Source organism: Trachypithecus francoisi, unplaced genomic scaffold, assembly GCF_009764315.1.
Source record: "Trachypithecus francoisi isolate TF-2019V2 unplaced genomic scaffold, Tfra_2.0 Lachesis_group9, whole genome shotgun sequence".
Classification (NCBI taxonomy): Eukaryota; Metazoa; Chordata; class Mammalia; order Primates; family Cercopithecidae; genus Trachypithecus; species Trachypithecus francoisi.
Genome location: NW_022681474.1, coordinates 64,455,816 through 64,473,276, shown reverse-complemented (window position 1 = coordinate 64,473,276; position 17,461 = coordinate 64,455,816). Strand labels below are relative to the sequence as shown.

Sequence of the window (17,461 nt, the reverse complement as noted above, 5' to 3'; positions counted from 1 at the left end):
GGGGGAAAAGGAAAACTTTAAGTCTAAGTTTGTTGGAACCCTGCGCAAAAGAAATTGTACAGTCCAGATAACTATCTGGGAGAGTTGCTAACAACTGGGGAATAGCTGAATAGCCTGATATGAGAATTCAGAGAAGTTTATGGCAAAGTGAGTGTTAACTAAAAAATGTATCATTTATTTATTTATTAATTCACTAACAAAGCTATAATTAAGCACCTACCTTGTGTTTGGCAAGTGGCAGAGAGCCGGTCTGTATGCCAAAATTATTTTGGGGGATAGAGATTTAAGAAGGCCACAAGTGTGGTGAAAATGTTATCCAAAAGGGCTTGGTTCCATTTTTTAGCTGCTTGACCTTGGACACGTTACTTAACTTTTGAGTCTGTAGAATGGGAATAATAACTCCCAGGTTAAAAGATTTCTGAGGATTTAGTGAGACAATTCTATGAACAGTAAGACAATGACTTGGAAAGCATCTCACATGGTTCATGGTCCATGGAAGGCATTCAACAATGTAGGTTTCTGTCCCCTTCTCCCAGGAAAGGTGTGTTAGTCTGTTCTGCATTGCTATGAAGGAAGACTTGAGACTGGGTAATTTATTTTAAAAAGAGGTTTATTTGGCTCACAGTTCTGCAGACTGTACAAGAAGCATGGTGCCGGCATCTGCTTCTGGTGAGGGCCTCAGGAAGCTTCCAATTATGGCAGAAGGTGAAGGGGGAGCAGGTACATCACCTGGTAAGAGAAGGAGCAAGAGAGACGCCATGCACTTTTAAACAACTAGCTCTTGCGTGAATTAACTCATTACCATGGGGAGGGCTGCCCTCCCCATGGTAATGAGTTAATTCATGAGGGATCCACCCCCATAACCCAAACACTTCCCACTAGGCCCCATCTCCAATATTGGAGGTCACATTTCAACATGGGATTTGGGGGCAGTACAAAACATTCAAACTGTATGAAAAGGGGATGGCTCTGAGCGATTCCCAAGGAAGGTAGGAAGGAGTCCTGGGAAGCAGGTCTGGCTCTAAGAAATGGCACTCCTGGATTCCGTATAGCGTCTGTAGAGAAACACCCCATATTTCCCATGAAATGCATGACTCAAGTGTTTGGGTTGACATCCTTGGACCTTATAGGTTGGCAATGGTGCCCGACTGCTTCCCTTTGCTCACAGCTGAAGAGGAAAAATTTGAATTGTGACTGAATAAAATGTCAACTGTGTGTATATATATGTGTGTGTGTGTGTGTGTGTGTGTGTATATGTGTGTATATATGATGGAATACTACTCAGCCATTAAAAAGGAATGGAATAACAGCATTTGCAATGACCTAGATGAGATTAGAGACTATTATAGACTATTATTCTAAGTGAAGTAACTCAGGACTGGAAAACCAAGCATCGTATGCTCTCACTGATATGTGGGAGCCAAGCTATGAGGACACAAAAGCATAAGAATGATACAATGGACTTTGGGGACTTGGGGGAAGAGTGGGAGGGGGAGCAAGAGATAAAAGACAACAAATATGGTGCAGTGTATACTTCTCAGGTGATGAGTGCACCAGGTTCTCACAAATCTCCACTAAAGAACTTACTCATGTAACGAAATACCACCTGTACCCCCAATAACTTATGGAAAAATAAAATTTAAAAAAATTGTGTCATATGTAAAGTGAAATGCTGGAGAAGGATGTGCTTTGGCCATTTCTGAAAGTCTCCACCAACTGCAGGTTTAGGCAACATTTTTTATTGGCATCGGGCAACTCCTGGTCTCAACAGGATGTCATTACCAAAGCTGGGGTCTGTTTGTGTGGTCTTGCAGCATAGCACAAGAGGTGCTAGGAACAGCAGCCCTGTCAGCAAAGCGAGTGTCTATACTGCCCTCTTGCCCAGTTCCACAAGCAGCTTCCCAGTGGCTTCTGGGGCTGGATCAAGTAGATTCTCTTTCAAGTCCCTGCCAGAAGGAACCAGGGCCTCAAAAAATAACCAAAATAAATCAATCAATAAATAAAATCCAAATAGTGTCTTGTTTGTAAACTGCTATGTATTTTTTTTTCTTTTTTTGGAGACAAGGTCTTGCTCTGTTGCCCAGGCTGGAGTGCAGTGGCACAATCATAGCTCACTGCAGCCTCAGAACTCCTGGGCTTAAACCATCCTCCTACCTCAGTCTCTCAAGTAGCTAGGCCTACAGGTGCACACCATCACATCTGGCTAATTTAAAATGTTTTCTTTTAGATGCAGAGTCTTGCTATGTTGCCCAGACCGATCTTGAACCCCTGACCTCAAGCGATCCTCCCACCTTGGCCTTCCAAAGTGCTGGTATTACAGGCATGAGCCACTACACTTGGACCCAAACAGGTACCTGTTAAACTGGCTTTACCTTCACTCACCCTTTGAGCCTGAGAGTGAAAGGAGAAGTGTTACCTGCCAAGTCTGTAGCAGAAGGAGTGAATGTGGTAGCTGGATCACCAGCTCTGGGCTCCAGCCCACCCTTGTGGCTGGTACACTGGGGCAGATTACTGAGACTCTGCAGGTAATGAGGCTGAACCTGAGGCTGAGGCTGAGCCCGAGGCTGTCTTCCTGTATGATGGGGGAGAAATGATAATCACTCATGGTTCATTGAGCTGTTGAGGGATAAATGAGCTAATATGTGAAAGGGATCAGGACAGTCCTCAGCGCCTCATTGGACTTCCTAAGTTAATTCTCACTGCTCCATTGGCTGAGGAGTTCGTTTGTCACAGCCTGAGAAGAGGTGGCTGCCTGCGTGGAGCGACTTAGACGCCCGAGGCCCTCTATGCCATGAATGAGACACAGCAAAGGGTGAGGTGAGAAGTGCCCTGGTGAGGTTGGCCACCTTTCGGCTTTGGGACCTTGGGCTTGGTAATTAACCAAGCCTTAGCTTTTGCATCTGTGAATGGGGATGATGATATTACTTAAATCATAGGATTGTTGAAAGTCTTTGAAAAAGTGCTTACAAGTTGCTTATCTTTGTAACTTGGCGCATGTTCAGTGAGTATGCACTCTTCATCATCTTATCATCATCATCACCATCTTTCCCATCTGGAAATCACTCCGCACATTAGAACCACCTTGGGTAAGACAATCTACATAAGGACAAGCGAGGGGAAACACCCTTCCTTTTCCTATTAATATGTGATGATGATAGGGTTGTACTTTTAGTTGTTTCTCAGATGACCCCATGAAAAACTGTGCAAAGGATATAAACAGACACTTCCCAAAAGAAAAAATACAAGTGGCCAATAAACACATGAAAAAATGCTCAACATCACTAATCATCAGAGAAATGCAAATTAAAGCCACAACGAAATATCCTCTTACACCAGTCAGAATGGCTACTATTAAAAAGTCAAAAAGCAACAGAGGCTGGCACGGATGTAGAGAAAAGGGAACGTTTACACGTTGTTGATAGGAATGCGAAGTAGTTCCATCTCTTTGGAAGCCAGTATGGAGATTTCTCCTGGAATTTAAAAAATAGAGCTACCATCTGAGCCAGCAATCCCACTGCTGGGTATCTACCCAAAGGAAAATAAATCATCACATAAAAAAGACACCTGCACTCATGTGTTCATTACAGCACTATTCATAATAGCAAAGTCATGGTGCCAACCTAAGTGTCCATCAATGGATGGCTGGATGAAGAAAATGTGGTCTCTATACACCATGGGATACTATACGGCAGTAAAAAAATGAAATATGGGCCAGGCATGGTGGCTCACACCTGTAATCCCAGCACTTTGGGACGCCAAGGGGAGTGGATCATGAGGTCAAGCGATTGAGACCATTCCGGCCGACATGGTGAAACCCCGTCTCTACTAAAAATACAAAAATTAGCCGGGCATGGTGGCACGCGCCTGTGGCACTCAGGAGGCTGAGGCAGGAGAATGGCTTGGACCCGGGAGGCAGAGGTTGCAGTGAGCCAAGACTGCATGACTGCACTCCAGCCTGGTGACAGAGTGAGACTCCGTTTCAAAAAAACAAAACAAAAAAAAAAAGAAAGAAAGAAAGAAAAAAAAAAGAGAAATCATGTCCTTTGGAACAACATGGATGGAGCTGGAGGCCATTGTCCTAAGACAGCTAACTCTGAAACAGAAAATGAAATACCACATGTTCTTACTTATAAGTGGGAGCTAAATGATGGGTAAACATGGACATAAAGATAAAATAATAAGACACTGGGAACTCCAAAGACAGGGAGAGTAGGAGGAAGGCGACGGTTGAAAAATGAACTATCATGTACAGTGTTCACTGTTTGGGTGATGGGTGCACCAGAAGCCCAATCCCCACCACTATGCAATACACCCATGTAACAAACATGCACATGTACTCCCTGAATGTAAAAGTAAATTAATTTTAGAAACAGAAATTTAAATAGACACAAAAATGAACATAGAAATACAGTGGTTTCTGTGGAAGACCTGGAGCAGGGCGCTAGAGTGAAATGGGAAGAGCCCTAGGTTTGGAGACAAAAGCCCTGACCTTGAATCTTGGCCTTGCTTGCCCCTGCCGTCTTCCCCTGAACAGCTTACAACCTCTCTGTCACCAGCGAGATCCCTGAATGCACGGGAAAGAAGAAGGAGCAGGCAAGCTTCCACGATGGGGCAATACCAAGGCCCAAGACATCAGCAGAGGTGGGAAAGCTCAGCCCAGGTCAAAGAGGTGCCCTGGATGTGGCTGCCTGAAGGGAAAGTGCCTTCTGAAAGCTCTGAACCCCAGCCGGCCTGGGAAGTGGTGCTGAGGCGACTGTCCTCAGCAGTGGCATCCCTTTGTCATTCTTTTTTGGGAAATCCCATTTTGTTCCATCATCAGCTGTGGAAGGAGTGGAGTGGCTTCTGGGTAGCTCCAGATACAGGACTCTGCAGACAGGAGGGCAATCCCTGGGCAGAGCCTCACAGAGTGTCCAAGAGAAAGACAAAAAATGTTGCTCTTCCTTTCTCCCTCTCTGCTGCTAGATTAAGTAAATGGTCCTAATTATCAACTCATTCACTGAATTCCTAAACAAGAACCATAAAGAATCCCTTTACACACCACTCTCTTGAAAGGTTAGAGGGGGAAAACTAAACTCTATGGTAACAGCCCCAAGACAATTAAAATGTGCTGCCCGCCCCACCTCCGCCCCCACCCCAGCAGCTGTTGAAATGCCTCAGCCGCCCACTTCCCCAGCCTGGCTGGCTTCCCCTGCCCCGCATTCCTGGCAGGTCTAGGAGTTGAGAGAAAAATCCACCAGAACAAGAAGTGCCTGGGTGTTCTCCAGTTCCTAGCAGGTGGAAGGTGGGGCTGTTCGGATGAAAATGGTTTTGACAGACGTGCAGAATTCAAGGGTGTTTCCCACTCAGCAGGCGGGGCTCTGCCAGGCAGTTCCCCAGAAACCCTGTGTTATGTTCTCGTGGGGCCGTGTTTCCCTTTTTCTATGAAGTCCTCACTCTTTTCACCTGTGTTGGCCTCTGCCAACACCCTTGGCCTCCATGACAGTAGAAAGCCTTGTGTGTAGCCCTCTCCTTTAATTTGCTCTGGAATGAGTTCATGGAGAAGCCCTGAGTCAAGGGCATTTCTCTCCCCATGTAATGCTGTTCGAGGCCTTGGGAGCTTACTTACGTCTTCTCCAAAATGTATTGTGAGGCACGAGGCACATGGCTTTTGCTTTACATTTTTACCCAGAAATTATGGTATCGAATTTTGATACTAAATGACAAGTGCCATTTACCCTTGTAAATGAATTGGGCCATGGCTTATGTTTTACTTTTTCGCCCCACATGCAGTCTCCATGAGGGAGAATGTTTTTTAAAGGCTTGACGGTACTGATACTGAGTTGCAGAGTCATTCGCAGGAACGATTGGTAAGTGACTCAACTACAATGGCGGCGATCAGCAGCTTCCATGAGTCCACTTTACTAGATGCGACAGCTCTCTTCATGTCTTTACAAAGTATTACAAGAATTAGGAAGTAGGTTTTGTAGGAATTCTAAATTGGACAAGGCATTGTGGTGGTGCAAAAAGAATTCTTACTCCACTCTATTAAAAAATAATCATGCCTATGGTTTCCACAGCTTACCTTTCTACTTGTTATAAAATGCATGAACTGCAGGTGTGCTGATACTTTTGTGCTGGCCTTCAGCCTCTAGATGCTTGCTGTTCCTAATCACACCCGAAGTCCCTCCTTTTCACCTGCAGCTGTCGGTCCCATGGCTGTCTCTTGGGCCCTGCATGGGGCAGGCTAGAGATACGAGGAAGGTGATGCCCCACAGCTCAGCAGCTCTTTGCAAATATAATGGAGGTCAGGGAGACAACTCTGAGGTTGTTCCACGCCATTTCCCGCAGGCCCCTGCCGGACTAGCCCGGTGCCTGCAGTGTTTTCCCTCTCATTCATGCACCAACGTCAGCTTTCTCCCCTTCTCTGTCTCATTTCCCACCCGCTGCTGCTCCCTGGGATGACACCCCAATGTGTCATCAGCCTCAAATCCTTGGTCTCAGGTGTGCTCTCAGGGGATGCAAACTAAGACATGAAGCTCCGCCTAGGACAGGTAGGGGAGGCCCCTGAGAGCCAGCAAACCCTCCACTGCTTCACCCACCCATGCTTTGAGACTCTGCTCCAGAGCTCCCCAGGGCCTCCCCCACCTGCCTCTGGAGGAAGCACTTTCGGCACTGGCTCCTCCTGTTTCCCCACTGCCCAACCAAACCAGCCCCCTCTTCTCCGCCAGAATGCCCTCCCAGACTACTACTGGGAACACTTCCTTTCTGGAACTTACATTGCGTTTACAGAAGGTACCAAGAATTTAGCACCCGATGCTACGGTAATCCCCTCTGTGTTGGTTCTACTTCCCTAACTAAACTGTCAGGTTCTGAAGGGCTGGGGATCATGGCAAATGCTTTTTAATTCCGTTTAGTTTTGGGATCTGTATTATCCCGTTCCATGCCTAGCATAGTTCTCATGACAGAGTAGGTACTTAATTAGTATGTAGATTCACTCAACATTCAGCAAATAGGTATTGAGTACCTGCTATGTGCTAGAGGCTGGGGATATATTTCTCCCAGATTAACTGCTAGTTGGGATACAGACAATTAGCAAAAATAAATGACTAATCACATGGTATGTTAGGAAGTATTAGCAAATACCAAGAAAATACAGTGGGAAAACGAAAGAGATCCTTGGCTTGGGGGCATAGGGACGTTGTGATTTTATTTTTATGTATGTATCTATTAACAAAAATTGTTTATATTTCAGGTGTACAATGTGATTTGTGGTATGTCTATACATAGTGAAATGATTACTACAATCATGCAAATTAACATATTCATGTCCTCACATAGTTTCCTTTTTGTGTGTAGCAAGAACACCTAAAATCTCTCTTTGCAAATTTCCAGTATATAATATAGTATTATTAACTATCATCATCACAATGAACATTAGGTCTTTAGACTTATTCATCCTATATAACTGCAACTTTGTACCCTTTCAACAACTTCTCCCCATTTCCCCCACTCCCCCACCTCTGATAGCCACCATTCTACTCTTTGTTTCTCTTTGTTTCTATGTATTAGACTTTTAAAGATTCCACATATAACTGAGATCACAGAGCATATTTTTTTTCCTGTATCTGGTGTATTTCACTTGGCATAATACCTTCCTGTTCATCCATGTTGTCAAAAATGGCCGAATCTCCTTTTCAAAGGTGTAACAACATTCCATTATGTGTGCTTATATATGTAATCACAATTCCGTTATAAGATAAAGGATAACAAGTGTTGGCGAGAACGTGGAGAAAGGAAAGCCTTATGTGCTGTTGGTGGGAATGTAAATTGGTACAGCTATTATGGAAAACATTATGGATGTTCCTTAAAAAATTAAAAATAGAATGACCATATGATCCAGCAATCCCACTTCTCGGTATATATCCAAAGGAAATGAAATCAGTATGTGGGAGAGATATCTGCATTCCCATGTTTATTGCAGCATTCACAATAGCCAAGACATGGAAACGACCGAAGTTGTGATTTTAAACAGTTTCTGCAGAAAGCTGCATTGAAGAGATTACCTCTGATCTCTAGACTCAAAGGAGAAGAGAGAACCAGCTCTACACATATCTGGAGGGGGACTGTTCCAGGCAGCATGAACAGCAAGTACCAAGACCCTGAGATGCGAGCATGTCAGATACATTAAGGGGACAGCAAGGAGGGCAATGTAGAGTCCACAAGAGCCACAGTAATGGGAGGCTGGAGATGCAGGAGCCAGACCCTGAGGGCCTGAGACCGTTGCAAGGACTTGGGCTTTGCCTCTCAGTGCAATGGGGCAGGAGCAGGTTTTGCTGAGAAGTGACACCACCTGACTCGCATATTAACAAGATCTCTCTGGCTGCTGTGCTGACAATAGATTCTAGATCCAAAAGGGGAAGCAGGGACACCCTTGACTGGGGTGAACTGCGACCTTGTCTTGAGAGGTGAGGGCAGTTTGGCTGGATATGTTTTGAAGATAGAGCCTACAGGATTTTCTATTGAATTGACGTGGAGTGTGTTAATTTAAATGCCTTGGTTTAGGTGGTATCTGTCAGGTTTTTCCATGGTAAATGATTGCTTTTCCTTCTGTAATTAATAAGTAATTTGTGGGGAGGCATGTTCAGATGATATAGATATCCTTTTCCTTATCAAACTTTTACCTGCTATCCTAAGCATACATTGATACTTTTTCTTGAATCAATTATTACTATGATAATTGTCAAATGGGGATTTTACAAACCCTGTCACTCATTCCACATTCATTAATTGGTACTCCATTGTAATGAAGTTTTGTCCTCTCCCTTGATTATTTATTTAGATAAATGTGGACTCATGTATTCCTGTTTTGCTCACCGGATTACCATCTGTTAATGTCATTGTATATTTTGATGCTCAAAAATGTCCCAGATTTTTGGTCAGTGGGACCCATTTCAAGCTGGCTCCTGTGTCCTTTTTGACAGACCTCCATCATTCTTTAAACACAAACTATGTTCCAGGCTCATGATGGGCTCTTTTTGTCCTATACCTGGAATCAACTGTTTCTCCAAGGAGCCCTAGTTCCTTTTAGTGGAGAATGGTATTTAGAAACCAAGATCTGGGCATATTATATATTTTTAAATTATGGGGTTTTTTTAGTCCTCCTTGCTACTGCTAAAGTAAGAATTCTTATATCTTCATTTTTAAGAGTTAAACTTTACCTGAGCCCAAAGGAAGAAATATGGAATGTTAGAAGCTGTCAACTTTAAGATGTTCTTCATATTGAGACACAAAGTGATGACCATTGTAAAATCCGAAGTGAAGTGTCTTGCCACACCGGAACACATTTTGTGATATTTAACTATGGCAGGACACAGTGATGTTAACATTCTGTACTTATCCTAGGGTCATTCACGATCTAGAAACAATAGAATATGTTTAAAATCTTCTCCATAAAGGGGATCTAACTGTTCTTGGTTTTATTTTCTCCATGCATACAGTACCTTTTATATTTCCACTGGTGTGCAAAAATGGAAGAAAGAGGCCTGAACAAGGCCACTTTTGCTCCATGATACCCCTTTTCATCACAATGATTACTTAACTTCCTTTGTGCTTTTCTCTCTCTGTTTCTAGGTACTAAGAAATACATAATCATTATAATAATAGCAGGACGCAATCCATGAATGACTTTCACTTATGCTATCTCACCTGACCTCACGACAAAACCTTTTAAAATAGGCAAGGTAATTGTTCTTATTCAATTTACCAATGGAGAAAGCAACAGAAAGCCTCATTGACTTTCCTAAAGTTTCATACATGGCAAATATGATCTGGACCACTTTTTCTAACATCCAGCTTGCTTTCCTCTGTGTCTCCAACCCTGCCGGCATATTTGAATTAAAAGACTGGGGCCCAAGCCCCACCTTGAGAGGTTCTGCATCAATGTGTGGGGTGGCAGGCCAGCCTCGGCAGTTTTCACAAGCTTGCCGCCATGCCCATGGGCAGCCAGAGGTAAGCAGAGGTGAACTGTGTGGTGCACCGGTCCCCCACTGGGTTACAGAACAGGTAAGTCCAAAACCTCACACGTGTAACAGGTCGAACAAAGGGAGTGACTGTGACGAGGCCAAGGCTGGGCAGGTCTGAGAAAGAAAAGACTCCAAGCCTGGAGAGGCATAAAAAGGGTTCTGGGGACCTGGCTGTGGCCTGGGCCCATGTGCCAGGGACCTTCTTACCTGCTTCACTCATCCTCAGACACCATCCAGGTGACTGGTTAGAGCAGAGTGTGGGCGTGGGCACCACACAGCAACTCTTGTGCTCTGGGAAAAAGGAGCCACTGCTGAGTGGGGGCTTGCTATGTCCTTTCCTATTTTAGACCTTATCCTGCTTTACGATATAGGATTCTATGTCTCCACACTAGATGTGGAAAATATTCTCCTAAGTGTAAAGAGGGAAGTAAAACAGGAATGGTCACTTCCATCTCTATCTGCTTTCTGTATCTTCTGTTACTCTTACTCCTAGCCACAAGCAAAGAATCTGTCCCTTTGTTATTTTTCTTGCTGTTATGGCTTTAAATGCCTTCTCACACCTTTCAGATCTTTGCAGGTCAGAATTCAGACTGAACCTTTGCCCTTCTTTGACTTTTGTAGGTTTAGGCCACTCTGTCATCTTCATTCTTGGTCAGGTTCCCTTGCTTCCGTCCTTTTGGCCTGCCCACTGAAACTATGAACTTGTAGATGAGCCGCATCTCTAATCACATGGTTTCTTTAGATCTCTTCCCTCTTTTGTCCTTTACAGGTTCATTTGTGGTTATATTGTTGGCTAAGTCCTTCCACTTCTCCTTTTAGAACTTCTAGTCTTGGCGTGGAGCATCTTTGTATTCAATCTATGAACTTTCTTTTCCTAAATCTTGGGCCCAGTGGAAACTAGGCATTGTGAACTGTGGCCCACAGCCCCAGTGTGGGCCCAGCTTACACACATTTGATTTGGCGGATGTGTTATTTACAAAAGTTTGATTCTGAGCTCCCTGTTTTCTCCCACCTCTTCCTATCATCGCATACATCTGCCTGCTTCACACATTTTCTGTACCTGCCTGGCTGTTGTAGACATTTGAGTTTCTGATCTCTGCCTGGTGTTCTTCCCTCTGTAATGATGCGCCTGATGTTCTGACCCTACTGAAGGCCCATTTCAGCAGCGAAGGCTGCAGAGGTCCCACCGAGCCTTTGCAACTCTGGCAGGGAGCATTTCAGGCAACAGCACAAAGTGGCACAAGCCTCTACCCCAAGGCAGGCCTGACTCTTCACTGTCCTGGAAACCAACGGTATTCATGATCACTTGTTTGTCTGCTCCCACTGGGCACCTTCCTAGGAATGTACTCACTCCCTGGCACTTCGTATCAAGTCGGTTGACCCCAGCAGTGCCCCTTCCACCAACCGTACTCCTTTCCCAGTGTTGCCTCATGCCTGCATCTGTGTCCTAAAACCTGGCCAAGTGTCTCTGCTCCTGTCCTCCCCTCTCCTGTCCAGGAGGCTGCAGCCTCCAGGGTCTGGAGCCTGGCTCTTGGATGGGCCCCACTAAACATCCAGATTTCCATGTTTCTCCTTGTAGGATGCTCCTGGGGCCCTGACTACTCCACTTCCTCCACAGCCTTTCCCTGGGAGCCCCCTGGCATTCCTGCTCCTCTCCTGCTGTGCAGCTCCCAGGCTCTGACTTCCCATCCCACTCTCTGGAATGGCTTGTTCCTTTGCAAACTGCATCCTGTTCTTGCTATTATGAGATCTAAGATGACTAGATGACTGATTGCTTTTTTCCAAGCTTCCCAAAATGTCTCCCTTATCAAATAATCGTTTCTTGATGACCTCACTAAGTTCTGAACAGTCATGTACCTTCTTGCATTGGCCGACTCCCCACCTATTCTCGTGTGCAATGAGAGCAGCTTTTCACAGTAAGCTCCTCAAACACTTCCTGATTTTATCCACAAATGGTTGCATGATTTTTGACACAATTTTGCTATGTCTGGAACCCCGATTCTTTGAAAATTGGTTCAAACGATGTTGCGAAACTTATTTTCCGGAATGCTCAGTTAACTAAACCATTTCTATCAGCCCTTCCCAAACCATTGCTCGTTGCCAAATCCTTGTGTTATTATCTTCGGCAAATAATTTACAAATTAGGGTATCCCAAAAGAAAAACTCTGGCACCTTTTCCTAAATGGAAGGGAAAGCTATCATCAAAGGACAGCATCATGTGCAGACAGAACTTACTTAATAAACCTGGGATAATGATACTGGTAAATGGAAAGAGAACGTTCTATGGAACCCCTAGCCTTAACACATCTCAGCAGCAGAGCTTTGCTCAGCGGTGAGAGAAGCTTTCTAAAGCTACAAAAATTCCAGTTTACATTTCAGAGAGAACTCGTGTGCCATGCCAAAAGCAGTAAACTTGACATATTCAAAATGTTACATCCTTTAAGGTAAACCAGTTCTAAGTGGAGACCTTGGCCTCCTGGCTGCTGGTTGCTACAGGAAATCTTATTGACAGTGGAAAATGATGATACCTAAAGGACTAATAAAAAGAGGAATGAAAGTGGAGAGTTTCTTCATGCCTTTAATCAAGGTTATTTTCATTTTCCCCTTCATGATTATTGCCTTTCAGTAAATCTGCTCAGTGCCCAAGCCCTCAAAATGACACAGCATATCTGAGAGTGCCTGGGTGACAGCGCGTGGGAAAAACCGAACACAGAGAGGACTGCAGCTCCCCGCAGGGTGCTCATGGAGGGCTACGCAGCTTCTGTGCAGGGTCCACTGCATTTCAGGGCTGCTTCACTCCCCACAGGCCCCAACCAGGGGGCAGGGTGAACAATGAGGTGGCCAGGGCCAGCCCCTCTTGGCCAGGTGGTCAGGCTGCGAGGACGCAGGGAAAGGGCTCAGGCAATTAGTGCTTCAGAAAATGCTGCGGTGAATCAGTGCCAATTCCAGACTGATTACTGCTACCCAGAACTTTTCCTTCCTGCCCAGTCATTATGTCCTCCCCGGGGGTGAGCTCACAAGGCCCAGAGTTCTTTCAGTGCCTGGTTGAATGAGGCTTAAAACAAATAAGCAACAACACTTGGTCCATGCACCCTTTTCATCTTTGGAGGGGTGGATGAGGGTGGGTAGGATGCAGGGAGTCAGGAATTGGGGCTGCATCCTGTTCTCAGGGTCCCCTGAGCCTGCCCACTGGTGTATTAGACACCCACCGCCCACAGCAGCACCCAGCTGCGATGCCATCACTTGCCCCCATGAGATTCCTACACCCGTCAAAGCTCCTCGTCTCTAAAGGTTTTCAGGCTGAGTCCAAAGGCTTGTCAGGGAGATTGTAAAATGACTTCCTTCAATGGGAATAGGGGGTCCCTTCCACATTTTTCTTTTTTTGGAGACAGGGTCTCTCTCTGTTGCCCAGGCTGCAGTGTGGTGGTGTAATCACAGTTCACTGCAGCCTCAAACTCCTGGGCTCAAGAAATCCTCCCACCTCAGCCTCCTGAGTAGCTAGGACTACAGACACATGCCACCAAGGCCGACTAATTCTTGGTATGTTTTGTAGAGACAGGGTCTTGCTATGTTGCCCAGGCTGGTCTCAAATTCCTGTCCTTGAGTGATCCGCTTTGCCCGCCTCGGCCTCCCAAAGTGCTGGGATTTCAGGCATGAGCCGCCATGCCCAGCCCCCACCCTCCAACCTTAAGATTACAAACTGAACAACCTGAACCTCTCTGGCCTCAGCTCCTCCTTTGTAAGATGAGGATAATAGCAGCTGCCTTTTCTGGTTGTTGCGAATGGAAAGAGGGAACACTTAGGAAGAGAGGTAAATGCTCAGCAAGTGTCGATCATTAGTATGATTCTCACTCAGCAGAAAGCCAGGCATTGCCATTTACCTCTAAACTGTTAGGAAATCAAGCCAAATGTGGAAAATTCACTGATACCCAGGATCCCTAAGGGGTATTGTCTTTTAGTTGCAAGAGTGGATATTCAAATGGCAAATGCTAAGAGGACGTTTCTCCTACAGAATAAGGAAAGAGAAAATCTAAGATTCCTTGTCTGCCAGGCCCAGAATTTAGGTCATAAGTTTATCTCATTCAAGTGCAGGAAGGCACATCTTCAACAGGGAGGAAGAAGTCCAATTCCAGAGACTTCACGAAGCTTGTTTGTGGGAGTGCAACAATAAAGGTGCTTATGTGAGACTTTTTATCATCAACTGGAGAACTTTCAGCAGCCAAACATTGAAGCCGTACTCAGAGTATTAGGCTGAATTTGTTGAAGAGTATTTGTTTTCTTTTTTGATGTTGCCCATGCAGCATTGCAAATAATAGAATTTCATTGTTACACAGCTCATTATTTTCTTCAATGAGCTGGAATACAAGTTATGAGTAATGGGTTAGTAGTGAGTTCACAGGCATGCAGAAGAATAAAAAGGAAAAAAGGATCTAAAAGAATACTATTAGCATTAATTATGTCTGTGCATTTCCCATTTACAGAGACTTACTATAAAATATTTTTTTCATTTTTCCTAATCGGATTGCCTACTAGATTTATAATCATAGAAGAGCTGTTTTAGAAACCAATTCCTTATACAAGAGAAAATTCTAATTCTGAAAAATAATTATCTGGGATGTGTTATTTTATCTTTCTTGACTTGTGAATGTGGTTATTGATCTCTAAATGGAATTTCCAAACTAGTGACTTTTTTTTTTTTTTTTTTTTGAGACGGAGTTTCGCTCTATCGCCCAGGCTGGAGTGCAGTGGCCGGATCTCAGCTCACTGCAAGCTCCGCCTTCCGGGTTTACGCCATTCTCCTGACTCAGCCTCCCGAGTAGCTGGGACTACAGGTGCCCGCCACCTTGCCCGGCTAGTTTTTTTCTGTATTTTTTAGTAGAGACGGGGTTTCACCGTGTTAGCCAGGATGGTCTGGATCTCCCGACCTCGTGATCCGCCCGTCTCGGCCTCCCAAAGTGCTGGGATTACAGGCTTGAGCCACCGCGCCCGGCCCAAACTAGTGACTTTTATAAAAATATGATATACTGTGGAAAGAGGTAGGAAATAAGAAGCAGGAGGGAGGGAAAGGAAAGACAATTTGCAGAACAAACTCGAACAATAACTTTAATGGTCTTCATCCATCCCTATAAATCAACAAATCATTTTCCCATAGGTCAGACTGTCACAGTAGAATTTGGACTCATTCTGCTCATTTTGGAGATGGTTACAAGCGCTCGGACTGGTGCCATGTTATGCATTTGGAAGAATGATTGCATTATAAAACCCATTCCAAGCTTCCCACTGTTTCAGCAATGGAAATAGTGAAGAATGTTTGGACTGATTTAAAATGTGAAGATGTAATTCCAGTATCATAGAAGTTTTCTGCCACCCAAACATTCCCCCAAATAAGTCTCAGTTGTGTGCCTAATTAAATTCTGATGTTAGGTAAAACAAAAACAAAAAAAAAAAAGAAGGGATCATTTTTTCTAATAATAAGTAGTAACTTGCATATAGCTCATAGAACTATTCAATATTTAAATTACACTACTATCAAAACACTAGGCTTAGCACCTAGCAGAAACTAGTCCACTTCTATGGAATAGATTTGGGGACTCCATTTCCAGAGGTGTGGCTGATAAGATACCCTAAGTGACCCTCATGATTAAAAATAAAAATACCAGATTAAATGTTGAAAGAACATTAATTTAAATGCATTACTGAGCTGGCACTAAATTAAGAAATGTGCAGAGCCCCAAAGGGAATGAACACATGAATCTTGGAAGGTAGGCTAGTGTAAGACTCCACTTATGTCCCCAAAGTGTGGCTGAACCCTGGAGATGCTAAGTGTCTGCTCTGAGAACTATACAGAGTCCAGAAGACAAAATATTAACCTTAGGGTCTGCCCAAAGGGGAATCTCATAGGAGACCCCATAATTATCTGGACTGCTAAAGGCCATAGTCCCAAAGTAAGGATGAACGAGCAGTAAACCCTGATATTCAGAAGGGGGCAGAAAGAAAACATGCTTGTCTCTATGCCAAACTGGAGGTGGGGAAAAATACATTCCTTTACTCCTTCTGAGAATTCGAAAGCACAAGCCAGCAGTCCAAATTCACGCTTCCTGAGTGGCACAGAAAAACTCAACCTGAAAGGCTAACACCTGTAATCCCAGCACTTCGGGAGGTGGAGGTAGGAGGATCACTTGAGACCAGGAGTTTGAGACTAGCCTGGACAACATAGCAAAACTCATCTCTACAAAAATAAAAAGTAAAATAAAATAAAATGTTTCCAGGTTGGTGACTGAGAAGCGGGGGCAAATCCTCTCTAGAAGAACTCCACTTCAACTTAGGCCTCAATGAATTCCCACATAGAAAATCTTCCAGAACAATCAGGCAAAATTCACTAACATTCAAGGAAAACAGACATCACTGGTGAAATTCATCAGAAAAAAAAAAAACAAAGAAAAACAGAAAACAAACTCACAAATACCTTCTATATTGGACATATCAGGCACAGAATAACTTGTTTAATATGTTTAAAGTGAATATAATAATTGAAATTGAAAATTCAGTGGACTTTATAACAGATTAGACATGGCTAAATGTAATGGGAGATAAATCCAAAGGAATGAATAAAATCTGGAGAATAAAGGATGAGAAACATGAAAGAGAGGCTAAGATGCAAGAGGGATAAAGTTAGAAGGTTTAGGCCAGGCATGATGGCTCACGCCTGTAATCCCAGCACTTTGGGAGGCCGAGGTTGGTGGATCACCTGAGGTCAGGAGTTTGAGACCAGCCTGGCCAACACGGTGAAACCCTGTCTCTACTAAAATTACAAAACATTAGCCGGGGGTGGTGGTGGGCGTCTGTAATCCCAGCTACTCCGGAGGCTGAGGCAGGAGAATTGTTTGAACCCAGGAGGTAGAGGTTGCAGTGAGCAGAGATCGTGCCATTGCATTCCAGCCTGGGCAACAAGAGCAAAACTCCGTCTCAAAAAGAAAAAAAAAGGTTAGGTTTACTATAAACCTAACTTCAGTTCCAGAGTGAGAGAATACAGAGAATGTGAACTCTTCAAGGATAGACTTCTTTTTTGGGTTGTTGAAAGACAATCCTTGGATGCAGTAAGCCCAATGAATTCCAACTAGGATACATTTTTGTAAAATCACACTAAAACAAAAGAAAAACAGAAGATCCTAATAGCAGCCAGAGAAAAAGACAGATCACTTACAAAGAAGTGCAATTACATTAGCTGATGATTTCTAAACAGTGATAGCTGGAGAAAAGGTGGACGTCCATGACTTTCATCAGTATAAATTGGTTTTGCCTGTGATCGAACTCCATGTAAATGAGATCACACACTAGGTAATTTTTTTCTGTTTATTTCTCTCAACACTCTGTCTGTGAAATTCATCCCTGTGGTTACATCTAATAGTAGTTGGTATTTTCTTTTCTTTTTATGGAGTATCCCATTTCATGAATATATT

The 17,461-nt window shown here is 44.0% G+C and overlaps 1 long non-coding RNA gene across 1 annotated transcript in view; it reads left to right on the top strand.

Annotated features, from left to right (window-relative positions):
- The window catches only part of LOC117082737, a 78,702-nt gene that overhangs the window by 16,630 nt on the left and 44,611 nt on the right, over positions 1-17,461 (top strand). The gene's annotated exons all lie outside the window — the stretch shown is intronic.